This window comes from Phycodurus eques, chromosome 7 (genome assembly GCF_024500275.1).
Source record: "Phycodurus eques isolate BA_2022a chromosome 7, UOR_Pequ_1.1, whole genome shotgun sequence".
Taxonomy (NCBI): domain Eukaryota; kingdom Metazoa; phylum Chordata; class Actinopteri; order Syngnathiformes; family Syngnathidae; genus Phycodurus; species Phycodurus eques.
Window position 1 is genome coordinate 7,046,326 of NC_084531.1, and position 22,185 is coordinate 7,068,510.

Genomic DNA, 22,185 nt, shown 5'->3' on the forward strand with positions numbered 1-22,185 from the left:
AGCCACGGCGGGTGTCTTACCGCACAGTGGCGCAGTGGAGCGATGGAAACACGCCTGCCCCTTTTCATGCTTTTCCACTCTTCTCCCTGTCCTTTCTGGAAAACATCAATGGGAAGTGTGGATTTGCATGTCCGGCCGTGTGTGCCAATGGGCGCACCGGGAAGGCCGTCTTAGCGGGTGGGCGCAGCCCAGTAAGTAAGTGCACAGTGAACAGGCAAGCAAAGCATCCGAGCTGTGCTAAGAAGAGCCGCGCAGACAAACGCTGACTTTTTCGGCCTTTTCTCTTCGATGCACGAGTAAGGTCGTCGTGTTGTTGTAACGCCGTGTGTGTGTGTGTGTGCGTGTGCGTGTGCGTGTGCGTGTGCGTGTGTGAGTGCCCCGCTTGAGTGCCGCCTGCCGACACCAGACATTGCCGTCATAGAGCAGATCATCGGCATCCTCGGAAATACCACAGAATTCCCCTTTTTGATACATTCTCGCGCTGGACTTACAGAGTGGTGCCGATCATCCGTCGTTCTTCTGGGTGAGTTGGCTGAATACAGTCCGATGGGGCATCCCTTTGTGGTGTACTTTGCACGGTTATTGCCTGACGATGAATGGGCTTGCAGGTATATGTAACAATAGCACGATGCACTTAAGAGATTGTGGCGGAGGAGAGGAGAGATTGTAATTGGATGGTCGAGTAGCATCTTTCCCATTTTGCTATCAGGTAAGTGAAATGAATGACACGTGACCCTGAATTTGATAACAGATCACGTCCATAACCCAACATAAAAAAAAATAAAAAAAAAAAAACCACAAGAACTATCTCCTAGTGGAACTTTGGTCTGCGCTTAAATCCATGCTAATATGACAAACAGTTCATGTATGGTAAATGAAAGCCCATAGTTCTTTACACTTCTATCATATCTTTTCTTTCTATGAGTTTCGACAGAATCAAATTAATGATGTGGTTATGAGTGTTGTTTTATTGGTGAGGTGTGTAGCCTCCTTTTCTAAGGACCATAAGTGCATCCTCTCACCAACTCGTGTTTTTCAGTCATCTCGAATTTCATGGAGTTTGTCTTTGAAGAAAAGCTTGCTTTATCAAATTGTGATGCAACACGATCTCAAGGATTATTATTCTTTTAATTATCCATCCATCCATTTTCTGAACCTCTTATCCTTATTATTATTATCCTTATTATTAGTAGTAGTAGTATTATTGAGGCAAAGGATGGTGGTAAGTCAGTGTGCGTCCATGTGCGGTTCCATTGTCTGTAGACCTCCATCTGTTCCATGACATGACATTCTGTAGCGAGTACTGCTGTTATGGGGGGCGGCGGGGGGGTCTGACCCATTGCCTCAGAGGACAAGAGAGAATCACATGTTGTGCATTAAGAGAGTAGGTGCAGGATTCAGGCCACCCTAGCCCACACAAATCGTAGACCACCTGTGAAGGCGGCTTCTGGATCTGACAGGAGCCGGGCATAAAATGAAAGAAGGTGTGACGTTGATTTAGTGTTGGTCATTATTGGGTGTAATGATGGCCAGATACTCTTTGGTGCATAGACCAAATTTGGTCTAGAAGCGAGGCTCGCTTTAGGATCGTCCTCGTCAGTATTTTCAGCAAGGTAAAGGCAAATGTTTTCAGAAAACTAAAAACTCTCGTTGTGGATGCTTGTTCATATAGCAACGGCGTTTTGTATACTGAAAAGTACTTTTTAAAACATGTCTCAAAGCAGAGGTTTTTGAAAACGATCACGTGATCGCTCCAAACATTTGAAAATGAAGGAGGTGCGGATCTAGTAGGTGTTGAGTCTGGCCATACAGTTAGAGTCAAAACAGTAATAGTGACAGACAGCGCTGTCGTAGAATTTGTGCTTATGACGCTTCTCCAGCAAGGTGCACAATTTACTGTGCGCTACGTGTTACAAGTGCAAAATGTTTTTTTTAGTGTCACTGCCAAGTACTGGCCTGGCATACATATTACAGCATATTTGTAAGTCTCTTTGACCAGAGTATTAAAAAATAATAATTGTTGTGTTTGTAGAAACATAACTAAGATTGGTCCAAGATTAAGTTCTGGAATCATCGCTTTTGGCTTTGTTTAAATTTTGGGCTAGATTACAACTGGGTTTTGTCTGGAATTGAGGTGAGGGTTTAAAGTTTGAAAACGTGAAGGCTTGTGCGCACTTTCTAGGACAATTTGGTCTGAAGAAGCTAAATGATGGAACACTGTCATGAATATACCCAACCGCTAATCCACCACGTGCATGCATTCCACGTACGCACACGTTCCACATCCGCTGAGAACATTTCCCGTCATATAGCTCTTATTGCTACTTTCACACTTGGTTGTCTTTTGTTGTTCAACCGCATGCACCCACATTACAAGGGGGCAAGGTTTGGCTCAGCTGAGAGCACAATACGACTGGGGTCGAAGGTCATCCAGCTGGCCAATCATAGTGCTGTCTGCGTTGACTGGTAGCGGGAGAGGGTGTCGCCCCCCCTTTGTGCCGGTCAGGGCGGGTCCGCTAAACAAGCAGCTCCACTTCCATCCCCGGTCCTGCTACTGCCGGTGGCCACATTGCACTTCCTCCAAATCTGAACGCTGTATTGGTTCCTATAGCCTGTACGCTTGGAATTGACAGGTTTGAATCGCTGAGAAACATTGTAGGCAATTTGAGCATGAAGCAGTATGCTCTAGCAACTATACTGAGATTTGTGTCTGCATTTATTCATTAAGTCGATGAATGAACGCATGTAATTAACAACTGTTCAACTGAACAGAGAATTACATTTCTGCTGGTGGGATGAATCAAAAAGCAACACAATTCGATAATGGGATGATGGGTACTTGAATTTTGTTCAAGAGGGGATGGGCAAATGTTAGCCATGGGAGGTTATCTGACAACAATATGAATATGGGATATGGCATAATAGCCAGAGTGCAATAATGGATTTTGAAGAACAGATAAGAGACCCTTTTAAAACAAAAGACGTAGTAGACGGAGTAGACCACTTGTGTCGTTTCGTGGCAGTATCTCCTCTCCTCATACCATGTAATCATACCAACGACATACAGGATGTACTTCTCGCTAACATACTGTATACTTACATCACCACTCATCTTAATTTGACACATTTTAACACACGTTTGGATCACTGCTTTCAGGGTCTCCCTCCAGTATATGCATTCAAGTGATCTAATTTCTGCTTCCCCATAGTTAAATTCCTACACGCACGCACGCACACACAAACAATAATATGCTTACAGTAAAAAGACGTAGACATCTTTGAGCACATGCTGGACTCAAGCACTCATGCATTGTATTCCTACGGATTTATACAGTAAATGATTGGGGCAATGATTTCGACTGCCTGTCTAGTGAACAGTCATGGGTGCAGACACAAATTGGTTGCACTAAAATGCTGATGACTTGCGTGTAAGTGCATGTGCACGCCTGTTTTCTTTTCCATTAGCAGTTTATTCCCTCGCTTTAGTTGGCCGTTTTTCCTCTCTAAATAACAAGAAAGGTGCAAATTGATCTTTCTCTTCTCTCACCAAACAGAATTCGAATCATTGCAACGAATAACGGTCACTTTAAAGCACACTTGTTCTACTGTTGTCTTATTTATTTTTGTTGTGACCCATTTCTCCCTGTTTCGATGAGCGCTCTCTCAGCTGCTGCTTTGCTTTTTATCCAGTTTCTCCCAAAATTCAGACTGTAATGTAATGTTTTATAAGATTGAGTTATTTTAAAATTCCAAAGGCTTTCTCCTACTCTCTTGATGTGATGTCAGCCGTGTAGAGTTAAGCTTTCCAAGAGTGGGGGGAACAGACTACCGAATATACAGTAGCATTGAATAAATGTCTCCGCTGCTTGAACTGATGTAGACAAAGCGATTGTTAACAACAGAGTAGACAGAACCAAAGGCTATCGGGGCACAGAGACTATTCAAGGGAGAAGAGTTGTGATAGTAAAGTGAGGCGGCAGTGACAACTCAACAGCAAGGCGATGGGGTGCATGCACGCGATATTCCTTCTGTTCAGTGTAGCATGCACATATGTGGCATCACCTAACTGTTGGAGGAAGGTACAGAGTGAGCTTACACCTGGCTGAAGAAAGAATGAGTCACTCCAGAAAAGATCGTTATAGGATATGACTTGAGAAAAGTATCTTGCATGTACTTAAGTATCAAAAGTTATTTTTTCACATACATTTACTTCAGTATTGGAAGGAAAAGTATTTTTTAAAAGTGAGTGGTTAGAGTTATACTATGTTTCTATTTATTCCCAAGTTTTTTTTATTTTTTTTAAAAACTATTTAATCTACATCAGGGGTATAGTTAAGAGATCCGCGTGTTGGCTAATGGGTGTCGTTAGCTAGCCCACATTAGCCTGGCTATCACATTTACCATATACCTAAACAATCTCATGATAACGTTTTCACTTCTGGATTAATACAAATGAATTCAATTTACCAGGTTGGACGGGGAGTGTTTGAGTGCCAATATTTCTGTCACTTTACAGGTAGGCACTTCAGTCAATGTATGAAAAGCATAGCCGTAAATACGCACGCGGGTGGGTTGTCTAACGTTATCCTCGTTTTTACCATCGCAGAGTTCACCACTGTAGTTGGATAAAATTGTGCCTTCATAACAAGATAATAAACATATGTTGCTCTGTTTTTAATGGATGCCATATGTTTTTGATACGCACAATAAATGCCAAGTTGAATCTAAAATCTATTTATGTTTGTGTTTATTTATTTTTATCTGTGTTTGAAATTGCCTCACTAGAAATGTTTGGAGACATGACAATGCACTTTCCTGCTATATGCACAATGTGAATTTAAGAAAAACACTGTTGATTATCTAAAAGAGGAAACCAATTGGTCGTTCATTAAGTGAAATGTCTCAGTTCTGTATTCATGTGTATTAAGCAAAAATACATTTTATCCAAATACAGGGGACTTGATTATTTGATAGAAATGTCAGTAGGATACTCAGTTACTAATTGCAGCACAACTGGATGCAAATTCTCATTTTTGAGAGGTCTGCTTAATCTCACTTTTGAAATAAAGTGAGGAAAAATGAGGACAAATCATAGCATTTTAAAAATGTATTTTTTATCATATCAATTCAATGTATCCTCAAATGTTTCATTGCCCTATAATGCATAGTACCGTCAAAACTTGGCTCAGCTCTCAGCTCTACTTGCCACGGTTTTGGGCTGTCGGATTGTCACATCAGGATAGTAGTGTGGGAATCTGCAAAAAAAACTGGATCATTTGAAAAATGTACAATAAAAACAACCACTAAATAGTGTAGTGTAGTGTTTTATTATATAGTATAGAATTGAAGGCACAGACAACAGTACAAAGTTTTTGAAAATCATTTTTTTGCCATGTATTCTCGACATTTACACCGTTGTGGCAATTACAAATCCATTCGACCAATGGGGGAGCCACCAGTGGTTTACATCGTCCATATGGCAAAGTCGGATGCCCATGTACTAGAAATAGTACCTTGTAGTACTTGGTGTTGGCAGTGTAAACGTTGATCAGTGCCCAGCCAAGTGGGTACTGTGCAGTTGAAAGTCGTCATATTTTTGCTGACGTGGATATGTGATTGAGGAGAGTGACAGACCAACTCGACTCAAGGGTGGTGAGGGGTAGGATGACTGGGGGTTATTTGCTAGTAAAATGGGGTTTAATTGACGTCTCTGAAAAACAATGTGTTCATAAAGGGCTCAAGGAGAGGTAATGGTATTTATTCCAAACCAAATCAAGTGTTTGGCTCATTACTCAGCATCCACGACATTAGGTATACCTATTCAATCCAATGATGTGAGCACAAGCGTTGCCCAAAAATGGTTCCTTTACCAACGTAATTATGATCATCTATCAGTAAATGGTTTCCAAAATATTACAACCACCTCTCGGTATGATGCTGTGCAGTCCTACACCACTACAAACTACAACTTGAATAGATAGTCTATCTACGTTTGTTTTCCTTAATGTTGTGGAAAAGGAATGGAAATGTCTGATAATGAAGATAATTACAGGTATTTCTATAAATACTATTGTGTTTATACTCGCATGAGGCAAGAAAATGTATATGTATATATATATATATATATATATATATATATATATACAGCAGAATCGTACACGATTCTGCTTAGATTACCGTCTCACACGTAAGTCTGTATGCATGGAAGTTATTTTGTTGCTGTGTGCTTGGTGAGGGATCACTTAACTCATTTCTGTTTTTGTAATTATGGTACAAACAGCCACATCTGGTACCCAGCTGCAAAGAATAAAAATGGAAGCGTGGAGCTTTGATCTTTTATTTATTCTAAGTATTTTATTGCTTCTACGTTTTTATTAAGAAGGAAATGGATGTTTGAGATTGCCAAGTTAACCATTTAACTATTATTTCACCTCAGAAGCTCCTGATTTCCATAAGGACAACAAACCTTGTCACTACTCTGAATAGAACTACATCCTTCTAACTTTGACACAGTTTTTCCTGCAAAATGTTCCTCTGTATTATGTGCAAGACTAAATTTAAGAGTATAAGGGCTCAGGAAGAATGCAGAGGTAAAAATGCTTGTGTGATACATGAGCAGCATTAAAGTTTAGTAAAGGCTCCTAAGCAAAGGATGGTAACAGAAAGGAAGCAGTCGAAAAGAAATGCCGCTGTCTATGATACAAGGACGAGAGCGAGGACAGAATAAAAAGAGATTCTGTTGGAAGAGGCAGGTCGACTGATGGAGACAGAGAGAGGAGGCAGAAGAGTCATGTGGAGTCAGTTACTCCTCATCAGCAGCTATGCTGTCAGAGCTCCTCACCATAGCAACAATGAGTCATAGCATCGGTAAACAGAGGGAATGTTTTCTGAACCAAAAGGCTGACTGGAAGATTAGCTGTGACATCACTTTGCGTTTTTACAAGAATAGCACACCACAAACTAGTCCATATGGGTTACAACACATGCTGTTATGTTGTTCTATGGATTTCCAAATTTTAGAGGTGGGTTGAGAGTTGGCATAACTATCAGTGTTAGTAGAGTATACAGTAGTGTTTGACACAATGACAATTTTTGCTTCTGTCACAAATAGGGTTGGGCATTGTTTTAATTTGAACGATTCCGGTTCCTTATTATGATTCCGGTTCCAAACGATTCTGGATTCTGATTCTTTTAGAGGGCTGTGTCAAAAAAGGTTTGCATGGTTTCAATAAAGGGTGTCCAAATTATGAACATCCATTTTCTTAGCAGCCTGCAGCATAGACTAAAATGAACATTTGACGGGGGTTCTTTATTACCAGTATCAATATCAAATCTATGAACTAAAACGCAATGTGTGTGGAACTAACCCAATTGACTTAATATTCATTAATTTTTTAATTGTTTCAGCTAAAGGTTAAATATAGCATTGTTGAAATAGTTATTTGGGACTGTTTTAATCACATCAAATGGTTTACATGTGCAAGTTTGAATTTGACTTCCTGTTTTAAGCTAGTAGCCTTTTATTCTGAAGGGTATGCACCGGAACTCAGCATTTTGGCACAAAAAGTAACATTTATGTGGATTTTGTCCCAATTCATAGTGATGTAAAGTTGCTCCGGTGAAGTTTTAGCTCAATATTAATGATTCCGGGACGTTAGTCGCGGTTCCAGTCGGTTCTCGATTCTCGATGCCCAACCCTAGTCACAAATCTTTTAAATACGCTGATCATACACAAACATATAGTCAAAAAAATAATCTTGTCAGTGTTGTTTGTAAGTTATTTACATAAAGCGACTACACTTCAAGGCAAAGGGGAAGGTCTAAGGGGTACAATTGGGATTGGCCCTAAGACTACCTATATCACTAAATACTAGATACTAAAACCAACAATTGATTTACAAGTAGAAGTTGGCAAAGTAATGGTATTTGTATAACTTTTAATTGTGTTTTTTTATCTAAATATTTGTTTCAACTGTAATTTGAAATCACATACAGTGGTAGCTTTAAAGTCAAATGCCGCTTAAGTCGTACAAAATCAGGATTCATTGTTGTTGTGTTCTTGGTGCCTTTTTGCTTTAGTTTTTGGAGGGTTACTGTGACACTTATTTCACAGAAGCACCGCCACCATCATGCATGATGTCAGGTGAAACATATTTAAGTGCAGCGTTAAGGTTCAAAATGTGCATAATTTTATAGCGGCATACAATAATAACAAATATACATTTTAGGAATGAAACCTCTGGCTTGTTTTTGATAAATAATTGGGCCTATTGCACTTCTTCATTTTAATGTTGGTCATGATGGTGGCATTTGGAGACCTAAGTATTATCTGAGATTGTACTTGATGTAGCAGTTTGAAAACCACTGCTGTAAGCCATCTCCTTTTTGTCTTTTTCCCCCTCTGTCTTCCCTCCCCGCTTTTTTTTTTTTTTTTTTTTTTAAACTTGCCTCCCTTTCCTCTCAAGTCATCGGTTTCTTCAACTGTCTCTCTTTGGCCCCTTGCGCTCTCTTCTGTCTGCTTTTTTTCTCTCTCAGAGAAGGGAAGTAGCTTTCACTGCCTGCAGGCTCCCAGTGGAACAAACCTCCCATTGTTTGTCTCCACTGGAAGATGAGTAGTCTGTCCAACAAGCAATCCTTGCAGAAAGATTTGGAGTTTGTCAGTGCTGAGGCAGCCACTCAGAAAGGTTGTAAATTAGCCAGCCACTCAAACCATCTTGTGCTCTGAATGGGAAGCCAGAACATTGGGAATTTAGACTAGTACATGATGAAAACACCTCTTCGTTGGCCAGCCAGGAGTTAGGCTAGACACATTATTTATTTATTTCATTTTTTTTTTTTTTAACCTAGGTAAGGGAATTGAGAACAGATCCTCATTTGCAATACCAACCTTGGCCACAGACAGCAGAGTAAAACATCCATCCATCCATTTTCTGAACCGCTTCTCCTCACTAGGGTCGCGGGGGTGCTGGAGCCTATCCCAGCTGTCATCGGGCAGGAGGCGGGGTACACCCTGAACTGGTTGCCAGCCAATCGCAGGGCACATAGGAACAAACAACCATTTGCACTCACAGTCATGCCTACGGGCAATTTAGAGTCTCCAATTCATGCATGTTTTTGGGATGTGGGAGGAAACCGGAGAGCCCGGAGAAAACCCACGCAGGCACGGGGAGAACATGCAAACTCCACACAGGCGGGGCCAGGGATTGAACCCGGGTCCTCAGAACTGTGAGGCTGACGCTCTAACCAGTCGGCCACCGTGCCGCCCAGAGTAAAACAAATAAAAATAAAAGATGAGTTCCCTTGGATTTCAATTGATTATCTTTTCAATACATCTTGGACAATACTTTGCTTCCAACTTGTGGGAGCTGTTTGGAGTAGGCCCTTTCACAACGCTTTCTCACACACGCACTCCCGGTCCCAGAATAATGGAAGCGTTTATAGCTGGAAAGTCTGGACAAATTCCATATTTTCTTCGATCTTCATTTTCCTTTAGATATAATAATGGCCAGGTGTTCCAGTACTTTTACCCGTATAATATGAATTGATTTCACGAGACAGACTGCATGACTCTGTTGATTTTTAAGACACCTTACTTTACTACCTTTTTCAAAATGTAAATCTATTACCTCTGTTTACGTGTTTATCTGACCGTCCAACTATCAACATAATATAATCAAAACTACCAGACTAAGCGTCACAAATGTCATCATCTTCTAATGACGATCACATTTTGGCCCACATCATTATAAGATAGCAGAAATGCAGCATTGATGGAGTGCTGCTCGACTGTATACGGTTTAAGTAGTTTTCCTATGAGACTTTTACACCTTTTGCCATGAAATGTTTCGGTGTGTGTGTGTGATCAAATGTCATTGTCATGTCATTAGAAGGTTTGCTCACTCAAAGAAAAAACTCCCCCCATTGCTACTCCAAATGGGACGTTACATGCTGAAATCACATATGACAGATTCCAACCTATGGACACACATCATCAAAGTCTCACACACAGCATTACATCAAAGTGGAAGGGATTGTGCAAATGTGGCTAAAGCCATGTGTGCAAGAACAAGAACACCGTGGTAATGCTCAGGAAGCAAGCTGGAATCCTTCCAACAACCAATCTCAACTTTAGTCTGCTAACAGTATAACAGGTACTCTATTCTGCTTTTTTTTTTTATTACAGTAAAAGAGGCATCAAGACCTGCAGTGACTATATAACTTCACTATGCCCAATGTAATTTCCTACACACAATGTGATTAAAACCATCAGAGATATTGCAGATTAATCAAGTGATCCAGTGGTGATTAAAAAAACTATTACAGACAGCTAAATTGCACGGATTTATTGTTAGCTGGTTGCCACTCCCATCACTGTGAAACGATGGGATCCTCCTTTTAGATTAGTTCTTATTAGCGCCATCACAGCCACAGCTTTGACAGACCTGAAAACTCCAGTAACATTGACTTTCTATTATGTTTCAAGGCGGAAAGTACTTGACATCATTATTCACAACATGATATTTCTGATATCATTTTCCCAGTTTTGACTGAGCTGTGCTAAAACGACTCTACTTCCCATAATGGAATCTAGAGTGATTTAAATTCATTCGTTTTAATTGCCGTGTGTCCCAGAAAGCCTTAAGAGAGTAATCAAAACGAAGTGTGCAGACTGACTCCCTGCTCCTAGAATCATAGCAGGATAGTGGAGATGGCAGTGTGACACAGCAAGGAGGTTGTGTGATTTAATTCGAACCCCATGGCCTGATTAGTGTTGCCTGTCTCCCTTCATCCCTCTAGCACATGTCATTCTCAGTGGGTGAGTAGCATGCCTCCGTCTTGTCACCCCTTGGCTCCTGTCTTCACTTGTGTGAGGTTAACAGAGGGAGGTCAAGTGGGTGTGGTGGGCTCAAGAATGCAGAGGGTGGTGATGCTTCTTGATCACCGGCTGGCTTCTGACTCAATGTGCATGTGCAGAATATTGGAAGACTCTTGATTGTGTGTGTGTGTGTGTGTGTGTGTGTGTGTGTATTTTGCCTCCTATGTCGCTCAGTATGCGCCACATAGGGAACTTGTTCTTGCTCTACATTCTCAAGACCCTTGAAAATTTTAACCCCTTTTGACCCACTGTCTCAGCCGCACACTCGGCAGCTTTGTCGATTTTCCCCTCTTACATCCGCACGTAACACATTTCCATGTCCTCTTTCCTAACATCATATTTACATCCCGACAGCCAACTTCCATAAATACATAATTCAGACACAGGCTTATGATGCTTCTGGAGGATATACATAATGTATGCTCACTTACTGATCCTCTGTCCAGCTATATTTTTTTAAAAGAGAGAATAATAATAAAGACGCACAGCACAATTAAAAAAATATATTATTTCTTTCTTTCATATCCTTGGTGCACAGTTTTTTCTAATACAGTATTGTGGCTGGTAAATGGCCTTGTTGTGGATGATAATTTATTTTGCAAAGGTGGGTAATAGGTAGGTCTTTATGAAATGTGTGCTTCTGCTAAGCCTGGACAGACAAAAGAGCCGTACTGCATTTACATTAATGAGTACGAAGAAACCTCAACCTACAACACAAAAGCAGAAATGGTCCATATCAAAATAGCAAGGTTATATGAGTGACTGTTAAAAGGCAACAACAACACAAAAAAAACCAACCTCAAAAATAATCAGTTGATCCTATATTAATCTGAAAATAGCAATGGCCTTAAGATTTTGTGCCAAATAAATAGCGTTAGAGCCTAATTTCACCCTTCATCAGTCTTTTGCCTTTGTATGTTTGTGTATGTAGGTCTTGTGCCGTGCCATACAATCTGTCCTTATTTAATATTCACATGGCTAACCCTTGGGGGTAAAGAATTGGAGGAAAGGAGGACTTGGAGTAGCAGAGTTGTAGGATTGAAAAGAGGGCATATGATCATCATTGCTTGCTGGACGTTTGTCAAAGGGAAATTTATACAACACAGATTTAGACAATTGATTGGCACTCTATGTAAACTTCACATTGTGCTTTAATACACGCACACACACACACACACACAAACACACACACACACTATTAAACTTGACAACAGTACACTGTATGAATTACTGTACCTTAAACCAGTTTTGAACTGAACAGAAATTAGGAAATATTTACTACAGGTCTGGTTAAGTAAATCAGTCACTTTTACACTGTGCAAATATCCAACAAACTAATATCGATTCATAATTTTTGTCAGGGTCAAGAGCAGGGGTGTCAAACTCATTTTTGTCACAGGCCACATTATAGTTATGGTTTCCCCCAGTGGGCCGTTATGAATGTGAAACCACATAATTGTATAATCACCTCATCAAATCATTATATTTACAATACACAACAAATTGATGGGTTTCACATCAGAAGTCAAGGATAATAGTTTGTTCAACTATTGCTGAAGTTATTGCAAAAAGGGTTTTGGAAACAAGAAATGCTTAAAATATCTCAGCGTATTTATTAGATATGACAATTTGAAATTTTGGTACAGTTTAAAAAAAAAACTGGGAGTTGGCATTTGTGATTCGCTTTTGAGGGCCACATAAAATGATGTGGCGGGCCGGATCTGGCCCCCGGGCCTTGAGTTTGACATCTATAGGCTAGCGACTCGGCTCTTTAGTGAAAAACTTTAATAACATGAGCCACCTGAAACATAACCTGCAGGAACTGATGATCATCCTAAAGTCATCAAAGAGTTGCTAATTGAAAATGTCATGTAAATTAGAGATTGCCGCTAAACTGAAATGCTAAAGAAATGCATTGAGTGCTATAACCATTGTTAAAACATCACAGTATAATGTACTGTAACAATCCCCAGATAGAGTGGATATTTGTCAGCAATGTAGGGATGACAGAGCAATCTTGTGGGATGCTTCGTAAGAAATTTGAGACAATACCAAGACATCATTGCAACAGTCCTACTCTTCTGCCCATGATCTCAAGGGCCCTTCGACAGTAGTCATGATGCAGACTAGCTAACAGTCTACAGTTTCTTTTGTTCCAAATCCCAAGTCATTATTGAGGAACTGCTGCCGCCCTTTGCATCAAGTTTCTATACTGCTCGTCCTCATTAGCATTGTGGAGGAAATGGTGCCACTCCCAGCTAATTTTGGGCAAAACTTGGACTGGTTACCAGCCAATCACAGGGCACATATAGACAAAGAAAACTATTCACTCTCACAGTCTTACCTATGTGGCGGGGGAGACTGCACTGTCTGTTTGTGCCCCTTTCTTACTTCTGCTGAATATACCTTTGCTTTGTTTTGCCTTACAAATATAGATTCGTCATAAGATTTGAACAGTGATCTATCCAGGGAACACGTCTTCAGGCTTGAGGTATCAGAAAAGTCAGTGTAAGAATAATTCTGTCTCCAGGGATTTTGGTTGGGACACGGTGCAGGATTATGTTTTTTTTTTTTTTTTTACACATTATGGCACGATTGTGAAGCACAGTTCTGCTCCTATTGACAGATGGTCGAGTGTGGCGCGTGTTTGCCCACATTTGGTTAAAGAATTGGGGGATGGGAGTTTGTGGGGAGTGGGTGAAAGGGGGAAGAGAGGTGTGGGTAGAGGTCAGCGGAGGCACAGCTGGTGAGATCCTCTCTCCAACCAGCTGCTGCCTCAAAAGAGTCTGTCAGCAGCCTGCTTGGCGGCCTGGGTTTACATGTCTTCTCTTTCTCTATGTCCTCCTTTCTGCTCCCCTGTTCCCCCTCTGTTACCCTCCAGACTCAGCCCAGCTGTTCCAAAATATCTGCTACTATGCACCTTGACCTCAACAGTAAAAGAGAGGGGAAAAAATCATAGCTTTCTTGGCTTCCTTGTTGGCAGAAACCCAATTGGTCAAATCAAGAGCGTCTCAGGAGGTGGTCTTGTCTGTTGGGTGCCTGTTCGACTAGTCACAGGTTTGACAGAGCTTTTAGTTGTTTTCCTTGCAGACATTGTAATGGAATCGATCCTGCATTACTTTGAGATATGCTTGCTAATTCTTACGTTTTTTATTAATAATGTGGATTTATATGGCTAACTTGGGGCTCATGGTGGGTGTCAGCGCCTCCCGCCTCGGTCGGGGCCGCCTTCTGGGCCTACTCTGGTCACTGGGCTATTGTTGGTGGGGAGGGTCGGAATTAGCTGTAGGGTGGGGAGGGGCTTCCCCCCTATTCTCTGTGGTCGCCCGGCCGGCTGCAGGAGTCTAGCCTCCTACTTCACACACACTGCACATTTTTAGTACTCACACTGTACATACTCCGCACAGTGGGCACACTCATATCTCATTCAGGGTCACCTAGGGGACTGGCACCAGGTATGGTGGTGGGGGCGCCGGGCTGGGTGCTGGAACATCTGTGCTGAGTTCCGGTCTGGTCGCCCTCTTCCCCTTTCCCTGCTCTGCCGGTCCTCCTGTTTTAACGCATCATACACCCGTCTGTGGGAGGAGGGCAGGGTCGGGTTGGGGAGGACACTCGGCCAGGTGTCTCGGCACTCCGGCCTGCTCTCTGGCACGCCATACCTTTCTCCCGCAAATTCTTAATGCACTACATACATTCGCACATCCTTTGGGGTGTTGGTTGACCTGGGTGGGTGATGGTTGCGGGTCAGTATTGCCCTGTGACTGTTTCGCCTCACCTCCACCAGTTTCTCCAATTTTAATGCACTAAACCCCACCACACACAATCACTGTACAGGGATAATGGTTGCCAGTTGGGGACCTGGTAACCATAGTAATCAGGTGGGTGGTGGGTTTTCACATTTCTCTTGCCTTGACTCCTGAGGTCTGCCCCCAGCCCCCTCCGGTTGTTGGGCCGCCACACCCCCACCACTACCCTCCCCTTTGTACCCCGCCTTCCTTTCCCGTCTCTGAATACTTGTGGCTGTGTGATATTTCAGGTTTTCTTTTTTAATAAATCTGCAAAAATTTCAACAATTCCGTTTTTTTCGGTCAATATGGGGTGCTGTGTGTACATTAATGAAGGAAAAAAATTAACTTAAATGATTTTAGCAAACCGTCACTGATGGTGTAGTGGTACACTCGCCTGACTTTGGTGCGGGCAGCGTGGGTTCAGTTCCCACTCAATGACGGTGTGGTTGTGCGAATGGTTGTCCGTGTCTATATGTGCCCTGTTACTGACTGGCGACCAGTTCAGGGTGTAGTCCGCCTTTCGCCCAAAGTCCGCTGGGATAGGCTCGAGTGCCCCGCGACCCTAAGCAGGATGAGCGGTGTTGAAAATGGATGGATGGGATGGATTTTAGGAAATGGCTGCAATATAACAAAGAGTGAAAACTTTAAGAGGGTCTGAATACTGTCCGTACCCACTGTATCAACTCACAGGTTCTTACAGGCGTTTAGACACTAAAGAAGAATCCCAGTGCACCACTCGTCAGTAGCACTGCCTTGCTCGTTTTCCCAAATCCTGTCCTGCCCTTTTCTGTCCTCTCTTGTTCTCTTGGTTAGTTATTGCCTGTCCTCACCTGGTGTCCCCTGGTGAGGACATGCGTGTGTTACTTGTGTTCAGATATCAATACTGTCTCACGATTGTTCTGCTGTGGTTCTCACCCCTCGTCTCTTTGTCCGCTCTATCCCTCTGTCTGTCCCATAAAACCCTTTTCTGCCCTGCTGCATTTTCAAGAAACATCAGAATCATAACATTTTTAAAAAATAAGCAGAGGGAGTATTTCAAATTCCCCTGTTGCACAGCAAAACCGTTCCAGCACAAAGGCATTCAGATCCACCATTCTGGGAGGCCATGCAGCTGAACAGGACAGGTTTAAAAAAAAATAAATAAATAAATAAATAAAATAATGTGGATGTATTTTCGATTTTGTGCTATGTAATGTGAGTGCTATTGGTTGTTTTTTTTCTAAGTGCCCTGCGATTGGCTGGCGACCGGTTCAGGGTGCACCCCGTCTCCCGCCCAAAGATAGCTGGGATAGGATCCAGCAAGCCCGCGACCCTAGTGAGGAGAAGCGGTAAAGAAAATGGTATTTATACATATGGATGACCAAAATGATCAAACTACATTCTATTCAAGTACCACACCAGTCAGTTCAGTACTCTGCATTCATGCAGCAACAAATTAAACAAAGATTATAATTTTTTTGTCAGCTGTAAAAATAATCTCCATTCACATGGATCAGCAAAAAACAACTGAAAACTGTAGTTGGACACAGCCATTTATAAAAAATAAATTCATAAAAAAGAAGAGGGCTTTCATCTGAGATTTCCTGGCCAATGTTATAATTTTTAGGCTTCAAAATGCAGTTGGCATGTTCTATCAGGAAGAATTTTATTCATTCTGTAAAAATCATCCATTGTCAATGGTCCCCAACTTTAGACAGTGACTGGAAACGTGTCACTTGCCAAAGATTTTGTATATTCGTTTGAAAGAACTTTACACAAAGTTATTACCATACACCTATTACATCTGTTAACATTCATTGCCATAATGATTGAAAAAAAAGGGGAGGGTTTTGGCCTTTGGTTTTATTGAAAAGTTTTATGCATAAATGACGAATTGTCAAAACAATCCACATACGTACTTGCAGACCCTGCAAAAACAACTAAAAAGCTGTAATATTCATGCCACGCCAGCATTTGGCAATGTCTGCATGAGCAAAACACTATGTGCTCTGCCTTCTGGCACGTCCAAAGGTGTCTTTTTCAATACCCTTTATCAGCGTACATGGTGTATGGGTTTAGAATCCGGAATATGCGCAACCTACTTACACATTCGGCAAAACGGGTAAAAACACTTCCTCCTTGCTCAGGGGAAAGGGACCGTTTCAAAGCAGCCGTAGAAACTTTAAATGTCGACAATGTTTTTTTTCCCGAAACACAAGAGCCACCAAAGCTGACAAAAGGCGGTGTTTAGGCTTTGTTCGTGTTTACATGTATCATGACATCCATCCATCCATCCATCTTCTATACCGCTTATCCTCACTAGGATCACGGGCGTGCTGGAGCCTATCCAAGCTATCTTCGGGCGAGAGGCGGGGTACACCCTGAACTGGTCACCAGCCAATCGCACGGCACATATAAACAAACAACCATTCGCACTCACATTCACACCTACGGACAATTTAGAGTCTTAAATTGACCTACCATGCATGTTTTTGGGATGTGGGTGGAAACCGGACTACCCGGAGAAAACCCACGCAGGCACAGGGAGAACATGCAAACTCCACGCAGTCCGCCGTAGCATAACACAGTCCGCCGTAGCATAACAAATTTGTGTTAATAAAGGATGTACATGTACCGTAATTTCTCGTGTATAATGCGCATTTTCTTCCCCCAAATATTGTCAAAAGTCAATAGTGCACATTATACATAGGTATAGGGGAAAATGAAAAGGATTTTCCCATTTTATAAATGTATGCCACCATCTAGAGGTTATGAAAAAGCTGTACACTTTCATTCTAATATACCACCGCCACCTAGTGGTTATAAAAAGGTGTAGCCTATACTTTAATTCCAATATTACAGGGGCACATATGACTGCATATATGTACAATTGTGCTCATAAGTTTACATACACGGGCAGAATTTGTGAAATATTGTTTTTTTTTTAATACGACTGATGACTAAACAACAACCATCATTAATTTATTTATGGTAATGTTTTGATTAATAATGATGCTTTTCTGAAATGCTTGACAGTTTAATTTGAATCCCGTTAAAATAAAATAAAATGTGTTTCGCCTGGTCCTTCATGTAACTTACAATCTTACAAATTCTGCCTGGGTAATCAAACATGAGCACAACAGTGTGTTTTCTCATTTACTAAATAAAAGTAGGATCACACTCCTCAGCCTCCCTGGTAAGGTCTATTTAGGGGTGCTGGAGAGGAGGGTCCGTCGGGAAGTTGAATCCCAGATTCAGGAGGAGCAGTGTGGTTTTCGTCCTGGCCCTGGAACAGTGGACCAGCTCTACACCCTTGGCAGGGTCCTCGAGTGTTCATGGGTTTTCGCCCAACCAGTCTACATGTGTTTTGTGGACTTGGAGGAGGCGTTCGACCGTGTCCCTCGGGTGGTCCAGTCGGGGGGGGGGGGGTGCTTCGGGAGTATGGGATACTGAACCCCCTGATACGGGCTGTTCGGTCCCTGTACGACCGGAGTCAGAGTTTGGTCCGCATATCCGGCGGTAAGTCGGACTCGTTTCCGGTGAGGGTTGGACTCCGCCAAGGCTGCCCTTTGCCACCGATTCTGTTTATAACTTTTATGGACAGAATTTCTAAGCACAGCCGAGGCATAGAGGGGGTCCGGTTTGGTGGCCTCAGTATTGCATCTCTGCTTTTTGCAGATGATGTGGTTCTGTTGGCTTCATCAAGCCATGACCTCCAACTCTCATTGGAGCAGTTTGCAGCCAAGTGTGAAGCGGCTGGCATGAGAATCAGCACCTCCAAATTTGAGACCATGGTCCTCAGTCGGAAAAGGGTGGCGTGCCCTCTCCAGGTCGGGGATGAAATCCTGCCCCAACTGGAGGAGTTCAAGTATCTTGGGGTCTTGTTCACAAGTGAGGGAAGAATGGAACGGGAGATCGACAGGCGGATCGGTGCAGCGTCTGCAGTGATGCGGACTTTGTATCGATCCGTTGTGGTAAAGAAGGAGCTAAGCCGAAAGGCGAAGCTCTCGATTTACCGGCTCGATCTACGTTCCTACACGCACCTATGGTCACGAGCTGTGGGTCGTGACTGAAAGAACGAGATCCCGGATACAAGCGGCCGAAATGAGTTTCGGCGGTAGAAGATGGATTGATGGATAAATAAAAGTAGGGCTGTGAATTTCAAAATAAGAGCAAGTAAAGAAAAATAAAGTATTATGTCTTCAAATAAAGTGCTTAACATCAGAATTATTTGAAAAAACTAACAAACTACAGATAATTCTTCATGTTTTGATCATATGGGTAGAAGCAAAATCATGCATTGTAAAAATGTATTATACATAGGTTGAAGGGTTTTCCAGAATTAAAATTTGGGGGTGACTATTAGACATGGAAGTGCATTATACACGAGAAATTACGGTACTTATCTTTTGTCCGAAGACACCAGCCATAAAGAAATTTTTTTTTTATCAAGTTCATCTTAAAAAAAAAACTCATGTCATCAATCCATCCATTTTCCGAGCCGCTTCTCCTCACTAGGATCGCGGGCGTGCTGGAGCCTATCCCAGCCATCATCGGGCAGGAGGCGGGGTACACCCTGAACTGGTTGCCAGCCAATCGCAGGGCACATACAAACAAACAACCATTCACACTCAGATTCAGTCAAAGCAGATACCTTAACCCAAGCATCCACAATCCATTCACATATGGTGGCGTAACTCGCTTGGCGTTGCCTCCCAGTCTTAGATGCACTTGGTTTTTCACAGCGGCTGTGAGATGGGCACGCATGGAGTCACAGATTAACAGGGACGGGGACTTGTGAAAAAAAACATCCGGTCTCTTTACGTACACCTCACTCAGGCACTCTTTCATTTTCTCCTCATCTAGCCAGCTTTTTTGATTCCCCTTAACGATGACATTGGATGGAAACTTTTCTTTAGGCAGCGTCAAAATCACCATAGGTGGCAGTTTCTGTCCATTACCATGACAACCAAGCACAACAGTAAAAGCCGACTTCTCGTGCCCCGTTGTGCGTATCGCTACCATGGTGGTCCCCTTCTTCTCTACAGTTTGGTTCACCGGGATGTCGATAGTGAGCGAAAGTTAGCGGCACCTCGTCCATGTTGGTGATGTGGTTTGGCTGGATTTATTTGTCGGCAATCTTTTTACTGCAGAAGGAGCAGAAGATGGCCAGTTTTTCCTTGTAATCTGTCGGAAATTACTGCGCCACGGTAGTCCTTGCCTGGATGGATAGATGGCGCTGTTTCATAAAACGAAAGCACCAAGACGGACCTCCTTGAAAATGTTCGATTTTCATTTCTTCTGCAAGCGTTATTGCCCTCAGTTGAATGGTGACTGTGGAGACGCTTCTCCCGGCTGTTCTTTGCTCATTAATCCATTGCTCGAGTTGGTCTTCCAACTCGGGCCATCTCGCCTTGTTTCCGCGGAAACTCAGCTTCGTCTTCTTGACTTGGAAGCAGGAAAACTCGTTTTCCTGCTTCCTCCAATTGCGAACCATCGATTCGTTGATCTTGAATTCTCTCACGGCTGCTCGATTCACATGTTCCTCCGCGTAACTGATAGCTTGCAGTTCAAACTGTGCTTCGTAAGCGTGTCTTGTTGTAGGTGCCATTTTCTGTATGCATGCTCTACTCAGTCACGTCCGCCTTTCCTCTATATAAGGAGAGTGTCAGCAAGAAATGCTCCCAGTCAGTCAAGCGGAGTGCTCATCAAAGTCACGCATAAGGCGCGCCGCATTATAAGGCGCCCTGTCCATTTTGTCGAAAATTTAAAACTTTTAAGTGCGCCTTATGGTCAGTAAAAATACAGTATGTTCCTTTGCATAGTATGCGCAGGGAGTCAGCTATCCTGTGTTCTGCATTGGTCACTTCATGTTCTGCATATAGTGGGGAAAAAGGTATTTAGTCAGCCACCAATTGTGCAAGTTCTCCCACTTAAAAAGATGAGAGAGGGCTGTAATTGACAAAATGAGAAAAATAAACCCCAGAAAATCACATTGTCTGATTTTTAAATAATTTATTAGCAAATTATGGTGGAAAATAAGTATTTGGTCTAACAAAAGTTCATCTCAATACTTTGTTATATATCCTTTGTTGGCAATGACAGAGGTCAAACATTTTCTGTAAGTCTTTAGAAGGCTTTCACACACTGTTGCTGGTATTTTGGCCCATTCCTCCATGGAGATCTCCTCTAGAGCAGTGATGTTTTGGGGCTGTCGCTGGGCAACACAGACTTTCAACTCCCTCCAAAGATTTTCTTTGGGGTTGAGATCTGGAGAATAGCTAGGCAACTCCAGGACCTTGAAATGCTTCTTACAAAGCCATTGCTGGTGGAAGGAGGTTTTCACTGAAAATCTCACGACACATGGCCCCATTATTTCTTTCCTTTACACGAATCAATTGTCCTGGTTGCTTTGCAGAAAAACGGCCCGAAAGCATGATGTTTCCACCCCTATACTTCACAGTAGGTATGGTGTTCTTTGGATGCAACTCTGCATTCTTTCTCCTCCAAACACGACAAGTTAGGTTTTTACCAAAAGTTCTATTTTGGTTTCATCTGACCATCTGACTTTCTCCCAATCCTCTTCTGGATCATCCAAATGCTCTCTTGCAAACTTCAGACGGGCCTGGACATGTACTGTCTTAAGCAGGGGGACTTGTCTGGCACTGCAGGATTTGAGTCCCTGGCGGCGTAGTTTGTACTGATGGTAGCTTTTGTTACTTTGGTCCCAGCTCTCTACAGGTCATTCACTTGGTCCCTCCTTGTGGTTCTGTGATTTTTGTTCACCGTTCTTGTGATCATTTTGACCCCACAGTGTGAGATCTTGCGTGGAGCCCCAGATCGAGGGAGATTTTGAGTGGTCTTGTATGTCTTCCATTTTCTAATAATTGCTCCCACAGTTGATTTCTTCTTCCAAGCTGCTTACCTGTTGCAGATTCAGTCTTCCCAGCCTGGTGCAGGTCTACAATTTTGTTTTCGGTGCCCTTTTACAGCACTTTGGTCTTGGCCATAGGGGAGTTTGGAGTGTGACTGTTTGACGTTGTGTCTTTTATACTGATAACGAGTTCAAACAGGGGCCATTAATAAAAGTAACAAGTGGAGGACAGCTCTTAAAGAAGTTACAAGTCTGTGAGAGCCAGAAATCTTGCTTGTTTGTAGGTGACCAAATACTTATTTTACCAAGGAATTTACCAATTAATTCATTAAAAATCAATGTGATTTTCTGGATTTTTTTCTTATTCTCATTTTGTCTCTCATGGGTGAGGTATTACAGGCCTCTCTCATCTTTTTAAGTGGGAGAACTTGGACAATTGGTGGCTGACTAAATACTTTTTTGCCTCACAGTATAGCAGATTTGATACATGTAATGCATCCCCTTTGGGCATAAATGTACACTTTACAGAAGAAGTGTATAGAATGTATGAAGGAGAAGTACAAACACAAAGCAATGCTGGTGGTGCACCAATGTAGTTTTGGTAGTGATGACGTCATTTTCAGAATCTTGCACTTCTGAGACCCTTTTTCCAGTTGCTTGCAAGCTTT